The sequence below is a fragment of the Mytilus galloprovincialis genome, chromosome 4, assembly GCF_965363235.1.
Source record: "Mytilus galloprovincialis chromosome 4, xbMytGall1.hap1.1, whole genome shotgun sequence".
In the NCBI taxonomy this organism is placed as follows: Eukaryota; Metazoa; Mollusca; class Bivalvia; order Mytilida; family Mytilidae; genus Mytilus; species Mytilus galloprovincialis.
The window spans coordinates 45,957,760-45,966,623 of record NC_134841.1 but is presented as its reverse complement, the minus strand read 5'-3'; the positions used below and the strand labels follow the sequence as shown (position 1 = coordinate 45,966,623).

The following is an 8,864-nucleotide window of genomic DNA, read 5'->3' as shown; positions in this document are numbered from 1 at the left end:
TCATCTCTAAGAACACATTCTTACCACCAGAGACCTGAACACAATTAAAAAACGATTTATTTCAAGGTGCACCGTATACCCCGCGCATTAAAAGCGAATAAGTAACGAATATGTAACAGGTTATTTACCGAGCGCTGGAACGGGTACATGCGCTCTAATGGGGTAATTTCATCTTTAAGAACATATTGTTACCGTCTGAGACCTGGACATAATTGAAAATCCTTTTCTAACAGGTGCAACGTATAAAAAAATGTATTATAAGCGAATAGGTAACGAATAGGTAACGAATAGGTAACAGGGTATTAACCGAGCGCTGGAACGGGTACATGCGCGCTAATAGGGTCATTTCATCTCTAAGAACACATTCTTACCACCAGAGACCTGAACACAATTTAAAAAACGATTTATTTCAAGGTGCACCGTATACCCCGCGCATTAAAAGCGAATAGGTAACGAATAGGTAACAGGTTATTTACCGAGCGCTGGAACGGGTACATGCGCTCTAATGGGGTCATTTCATCTCTAAGAACACATTGTTACCGTCTGAGACCTGGACATAATTGAAAATCCTTTTCTAACAGGTGCAACGTATAAAAAAATGTATTATAAGCGAATAGGTAACGAATAGGTAACGAATATGTAACAGGGTATTAACCGAGCGCTGGAACGGGTACATGCGCGCTAATAGGGTCATTTCATCTCTAAGAACACATTCTTACCACCAGAGACCTGAAGAGAAAGCTGGTCCAAAGATAAATGATGAACTGGCATCTGTTGTCAATGATGGCTTGAGAAAAAAGGCCAAGCAAAACAAAGTTGATGAGCTAACCAAAAAGTATGCAAAGCCAGAAAATGTACACAGTTTGACAGTCCCAAAAATTAATTTGGGTGAGTGTATATAAAGTAAATATACTATTAAACATATGATACATGTACAAAAATGTACATGTTAAATTTTAAAATTAATTAAAATTCAATTCTTTGAAAATAAATATATATTTATATACATGTACATGTAAATGTATTTTTTAAAATTTAATTCAAATCAATATAAATTATTTGATTGAGGCCGACATAAAATACAGGAATTCATTTCCTTTTCAGGTATCTGGTCACAGATGTCAATATCTAATAGAATGAACGACGTCAAACTACAAAAAATTCAAAACCTATTGGGCAAAGCAGCGTGTCCTATGCTGTATTTAATGGACATGTTTCTTGGTAAATCTCAAACCAATGATGGACTCACGACAGAAGAGGTACACTCTGCTACACAACTCTGTAAGGACGCGTACCAAATGACTCAAGTCACGTATGCAGACATTACTTTTAGACGAAGAGCTTTAATACAAGCAGAAATACAACCAAAATATAAAGCTTTATGCAAAGATGATGTTCCAGTAACTGATTTTCTCTTTGGAAATGACATCAAAGATAAAGTCAAAGAAATGGATGCTGAATATACAGTAGGGAAGAAACTGGGCAAAACCAATTTTAATGTTGGAAAGAAATCACATGATGACAAGAAAACTTTTAAGAAGCCATATGTACATGTACCAAAACGTCATTTTGACAAACCATCAAACAAGAAAGATTTTTTAGGGAAACCCACTTACAAAAAGAAAAAGTTCAAAAAGAAGTTCCAAGAGCAGGACAAGAAGTTTTAGAATTGCCAAAGCAAATTAGTTTGCCTGTGAGTACTTCAGTTCAGCAATTGAATACACAATTTACATTTTAAAACACACCAGACAATTTCATTGGTGGGAAAGTGAAAACATTCCTAAATAATTGGATGAGTCTTACTTCAGATAACTGGGTTTTAGATGTTGTAAAAGGGTATCAAATTGAGTTTGAGCAAATTCCATATCAAAACAAAGAACCAAATTTATTACAATTTGATAAAGATGAAACAAATATGGTACAGTTAGAAATAGATAAATTTTTACAGAAACAAATTATAAAACCAGTGACGTATATTAAAAATCAATATGTTTCAAATATTTTTACAAGACCAAAGAAGGATGGTACATGTAGAGTAATTTTAAATTTAAAAGTTCTCAACAATGATATTGAAAAACACCATTTTAAAATGGAAACATTAAAGTCAGCAATACAATGTGTGTCACAAAACTGCTGGTTTGCTTCTATTGATTTGAAAGACGCATATTATTCTATTTCTATTGACCACAAAGACCGAAAATATTTACGGTTCTATTGGAATGATCAGTTGTATGAATATACATGTTTGCCTAATGGGCTGACAACTGCGCCAAGGATATTTACAAAAGTTTTGAAAGTGCCATTTTCACATTTAAGAAAAATTGGACACAAAAATGTAGCTTACATTGATGATAGTCTTTTGATCAGTGATAGTTATTCGCAATGTGCAATTAATATTTCTGATACAGTCACCTTATTGGATAAATTAGGCTTTACTATTCATCCTGTCAAATCTGTATTTGAACCGACACAAACAATTACATTTTTAGGATTTGTTTTGAATTCAATAACAATGACAATTAAACTTACAACTGAAAAAGCACAAGCAATAAAACTTACATGCTGTAAATATGTTAAAAACAGACAAATGTCAATCAGGCAATTTGCACAGATTATAGGCAAATTGATTGCTGCCGAACCAGGAGTTGAACATGCACTTATATATATAAAATCTTTAGAAATAGAAAAAGACAAGTTTTTAAAACAAAACAATGGTGATTTTGACACTAAAATCATCATTTCAAATGAATCAGTAGATGTGTTAAATTGGTGGATTTCTCATGTTGAGTCTAGTTTTAAACCATTAGTACGAAAAGATCCTGAGATCATTTTAAAAACAGACAGTTCAAAAACTGGTTGGGGTGGTGTTGTCGACAATACACAACTTCAAACCAAGGGTTTTTGGTCTTATGAAGAGCAGAAATTACACATAAATTATTTAGAACTGAAAGCAGCGTTTTGAGCATTAAAATGTTTTTGTTCAACAAAATCTGATAAACATGTTCGAATATACATGGATAATATGGTAGCTGTGACCTATATAGACAAAATGGGAGGTAGAATTCAATCTCTTAATACCTTAACAAGGGAAATATGGCAGTGGTGTATACACAGAAACATTTGGTTAAGTGCTTGTCATTTACCGGGAAAAACAAATGTTGAAGCCGACAAATTGTCACGTTCTAATAATACAGATCTAGAATGGAAACTTAACACTAATGTTTTTATGTGTATTAATTCAATATATGGTCCGCATGATATTGATTTATTTGCTTCAAGGATAAATCATCAGTTATCGAGGTATATTTCATACTTACCTGATCCTAATGCTGAAGCAGTAGATGCTTTTTCTATAAGATGGACTAACTTTAACTCATTTGTTTTTCCTCCTTTTAGCATGGTAGGAAAAGTTATCCAAAAACTAATTTTGGAGGAAGCAGAAATAACCTTAATAGCACCTTTGTGGAGCACTCAACATTGGTTCCCTCAAATACTGCATCATATTGTTCAGGATTCTTACATAATACCCAGGGAAAAAGGACAACAGTTGTTGATACTGCCAACAGATCCTCAAAAGAAACATACGTTGAAAAAACTGATTTTGGGTGTCTTCAGATTGTCGGGCAAATTGTTCAAAATACAGGACTATCAAAAAAGGCTGCAGAAATTGTCATCTCATCCTGGAGACAAAGTACACAAAAACAGTATTGGACATATCTCAAAAAATGGTGTACATTTTGTTGTCAACGAAAGATTGATATTTTTACGCCAACTGAGGTGGATGTAGTGGAATTTTTGACAGTTTTATACGAGTCCGGTGTAGGATATAGTTCTATTAACACAGCACGATCTGCATTATCGTCATATTTGACATTGGGAAAAACACTGCCGATTGGTCAGTGGCCTTTAGCTAAAAGGTTCCTCAGAGGAGTTTATAATAAACGACCAATGTTCCCTAGATATCAGCAAACATGGGATGTTAATGTTGTATTAGAATTTTTGATTACTTTATCGCCTGTAAAGCTTTTGTCACTGAGATGTTTAACTTTGAAATTAGTCATGTTATTAGCACTAGTTACTGGACAGAGAATACAGACGTTACATTGTGTAGATTTAGATTTTATGAAAATTACAAAAGACAATGTTGTAATTGAAATTAATGAGGTTTTGAAAACCTCAAAACCAGGAAAACATTTATCACCAATATGTTTGCCAGCATTTGTTGATGACACAAGACTGTGTATTGTAACAGTTTTAAACGCCTATATCGAAAGAACATCTGCAATACGTACATCTCAAAAACTTTTTGTTACATTTGTAAAACCATACCATCACCCAACAAAGTCAACAATTAGTAATTGGATTAAATTGGTTTTAAAGCTTGCAGGTGTAAATACTTCTGTTTTTAAAACACACAGTACTAGGGGAGCTAGTACATCAGCAGCACTTAGAGCTGGGGTGTCAGTAAATTCTATTTTAAAATCAGCAGGATGGACAAATGAGTCTACTTTTAGGCAATTTTACAATAGACCAGTTACTGATCAAGAGTACAATGATAACTATAGTGTACGAGTACTTCGTGGAAAATAGTTTTGTTTTTGCTTATAATGTACCAATGTTCATGATGTATATAAGTTAATACAATATTATTTGAAAATGTCTTTATCATTACCAAAATCCATATTATGAAATGGCTTTGTTGCCTACAGATATATTGGTATTCCGTATGTCGTTGAAACAGTTATAGATATATATATAACTAATTGTGAGCTGATTGCTATATTAATTTATAGTAATTTGATAATCCAATACATTATTGTAATCCTACACAACAGGTATAAATTACACGTATTCAAGTAAATTGGCTCTCAAATCTCATGGGAACTCTTGCATAATATTGGTTTATAAAAATTGTAAAATTAAATGAGGCTTAGTTATAAGACGATATTTGATTAAAATTTTTATAAACCAATAGTTATGCTAAGAGTTAACATGCCCACCCTTTTTTCATCATTACCCACCCAGAAATTTATTCAATTATACATGAATATCTCTGAATAGTGACCTCTATCTGCGCATGCGCTTCTCATGTTAACTCTTAGCATAACTATTGGTTTATAAAAATTTTAATCAAATATCGTCTTATAACTAAGCCTCATTTAATTTTACAATTAAAAAACGATTTATTTCAAGGTGCACCGTATACCCCGCGCATTAAAAGCGAATAGGTAACGAATAGGTAACAGGTTATTTACCGAGCACTGGAACGGGTACATGAGCGCTAATAGGGTAATTTCATCTCTAAGAACACATTGTTACCACCTGAGACATGGACATAATTGAAAATCCTTAGGTAACAGGTGAAACGTATAAAAAAATGTATTATAAGCGAATAGGTAACGAATAGGTAACAGGGTATTAACCGAGCGCTGGAATGGGTACATGCGCGCTAATAGGGTCATTTCATCTCTAAGAACACATTCTTACCACCAGAGACCTGAACACAATTAAAAAACGATTTATTTCAAGGTGCACCGTATACCCCGCGCATTAAAAGCGAATAAGTAACGAATAGGTAACAGGTTATTTACCGAGCGCTGGAACGGGGGTACATGCGCTCAAATGGGGTCATTTCATCTCTAAGAACACATTGTTACCACCAGACATGAACACAATTAAAACACGATTTATTTCAAGTTGCAGCGTATACCCCGCGCATTAAAAGCGAATAGGTAACGAATAGGTAACAGGTTATTTACCGAGCGCTGGAACGGGTACATGCGCTCTAATGGGGTCATTCCATCTCTAAGAACACATTGTTACCGTCTGAGACCTGGACATAATTGAAAATCCTTTTCTAACAGGTGCAACGTATAAAAAAATGTATTATAAGCGAATAGGTAACGAATAGGTAACGAATAGGTAACAGGGTATTAACCGAGCCCTGGAACGGGTACATGCGCGCTAATAGGGTCATTTCATCTCTAAGAACACATTCTTACCACCAGAGACCTGAACACAATTTAAAAAACGATTTATTTCAAGGTGCACCGTATACCCCGCGCATTAAAAGCGAATAGGTAACGAATAGGTAACAGGTTATTTACCGAGCGCTGGAACGGGTACATGCGCTCTAATGGGGTCATTTCATCTCTAAGAACACATTGTTACCGTCTGAGACCTGGACATAATTGAAAATCCTTTTCTAACAGGTGCAACGTATAAAAAAATGTATTATAAGCGAATAGGTAACGAATAGGTAACGAATAGGTAACAGGGTATTAACCGAGCGCTGGAACGGGTACATGCGCGCTAATAGGGTAATTTCATTTCTAAGAACACATTCTTACCACCAGAGACCTGAACACAATTAAAAAACTATTTATTTCAAGGTGCACCGTATACCCCGCGCATTAAAAGCGAATAAGTAACGAATAGGTAACAGGTTATTTACCGAGCGCTGGAACGGGTACATGCGCTCTAATGGGGTCATTTCATCTCTAAGAACACATTGTTACCACCAGAGATATGAATTTAATTGAAAATCCTTTTCTAAAAGGTGCAACGTACAACAAACGTACTATAAGTGAATAGGTAACGAATAGGTAACGAATAGGTAACAGGGTATTACCCGATCGCTGGAACGAGTACATATGCGCTTCAAGGGGTATTTCATCTATAAGAACACATTATTACCACCAGAGATATGAACACAATTGGAAATCCTTTTCTAAAAGGTGCAACGTACAACAAACTTTTTAAAAGCGAATTAGTAACGAATTTTTAACAGGGTATTATCCGACCGCAGGAACGGATACAAATGCACTTATAGAGTTATATCACCTCTAAGAGCCCAAATCTTCAACCACAGACAACAAAACAATTGAAAATCATGTTTTAAAAGGTGCAACGTAAGATACACGTATTATAAGCGAATTATAAGCGAGTGATGGAACGAATTAAACAAGGTAATAGCATGCTCCGAAACGATGTACACCCTGCTTACATGTTTAACTCTACCACATTATGTAAGTATGTGCCTGTGTCTAGACAAGAGCCTGAAATTAAGTAGTTATCGTTTGTTTTTGTGTTACATATTTCCGTTTATTTTTTTGTATATGAAATACGGCCGTCAGTTTTGTTGTTTGAATTGTATGAGGTTGTCATGTCTGGGCCTTTTATAGGTGACTACACGGTTTGGGCTATGCTCATTGTTGAAGGCCGTACAGTGAACTATAGTTGATAATTTCTGTGTCATTTTGGTCTCATGTGGAGTGTTGTCTCATTGGCAATCATACCACATCTTCGTTTTTACGCAAGCGCTAACACGGTGATTTCATCCCGTCGAACCAAGATCCATCTTCAAACATACGGACATAAAGCAGTTAAAAGGTAGAACGTATAAAAAACAAGTAAGGAACAAATGCGTATCGAACATGAAGTAAAAGGATCGGTTGAGCACAAACACATATAAATAGGTCATAAAAAGATCATTTTACCTCAACCAATTCAGAACTATTACCATATGTAAGACTATTAACAACTAGATTTGTAATTGCTAGCAATAACGGAAGGCACCCCTTCCCCCTATTACCAGGTGAGCGGCAGCCATTTTGACAATTCCAAAGTCAAAGAGAGCATCTACAGATGTCTAGTAACATTTTTGCAAAGTTTCATTAAGTTTGAACATTTTGAATTTTTGATATTTTTGCTGTTTCCATGGTTACGGCGGCCATTTTGAAAATTCTAACTTCAAAATCCAACTCTGCCTATGCCAGTTACCATTCCTGTAAAGTTTCATCCAGTTTGCGGAAAATTCTTATTTTTGAAATTTTTGACCTTTTTGCATTGTTTCCATGGTAACAAGACCTATTTTGGAAATTCCAACTCCAATGTTGCTCATCATTACTGTGAAGTTTCATGAAGTTTTGAGCATTTTTAGAATTTTGAAAATTTTGGTGTAGTTTCCATGGCAACATAGTAGTTCCAATGATCGCCAAAATCATCCAACACCTGTATATAGTGGGCACCTACATTGTTTTAAAATATGATGATTCTGAGTTGAAGCATATCCAAACAGTTCACCAAAAACCAAAAACTCATTTTTTTCACAATTGTGCCGTTTCCATGGTAACGGCAGCCATATTAAACTATTCCATGCCATAATTAAAAAGGGGGAAGGATATTAAAAATCAAATAAGTAACGAATAGGTAACGAATAGGGAATAGGGAATAGGTAACGAATAGGTAACGAATAGGGAATAGGGAATAGGTAACGAATAGGTAACGAATAGGGAATAGGGAATAGGTAACGAATAGGTAACGAATAGGGAATAGGGAATAGGTAACGAATAGGCAACGAATAGGGAATAGGGAATAGGTAACGAATAGGTAACGAATAGGGAATAGGGAATAGGTAACGAATAGGCAACGAATAGGGAATAGGGAATAGGTAACGAATAGGGAATAGGGAATAGGTAACCAACTTGACGCCCATCAATGAGGAAGGATGTATAGAATGAACAAAAAACAAATATGCAACACATAAACAAACGACACTCACTGAATTACAGGCTCCTAACTTAGGACAGGCACAAACATAGAGAATGTGGCGGGGTTAAACAAGTTAGCGGGATCCATACCCTCCCCCTAACCTGGGACAGTGTAACAAACATAAGAAGCAATTATAAAAGCCAAAAAGGTTTAACTCATCAAATGGATAAAAATACAAATACATTTGTACTACAAATACAAGTGGCATCAGCTGGGTACTTGTACATTCTAACAACAAAAAGACTAAGTTAAGATTTGAGAGTACTCGCAGTTACTGACAGTTAGTTCAAAAGCATCTAACAACTAATAAA

At 35.0% G+C, this 8,864-nt stretch overlaps 1 long non-coding RNA gene across 1 annotated transcript; it reads left to right on the top strand.

The window, feature by feature from the left end:
• Nucleotides 1-735: 735 nt before the first annotated feature.
• On the top strand, nucleotides 736-4,660 carry LOC143072262 (uncharacterized). The gene is made up of 3 exons (XR_012977093.1): nucleotides 736-888; nucleotides 1,105-1,693; nucleotides 3,397-4,660. It is a non-coding gene; the product is annotated as an uncharacterized LOC143072262 (long non-coding RNA).
• The last annotated feature ends 4,204 nt before the right edge of the window (nucleotides 4,661-8,864 follow it).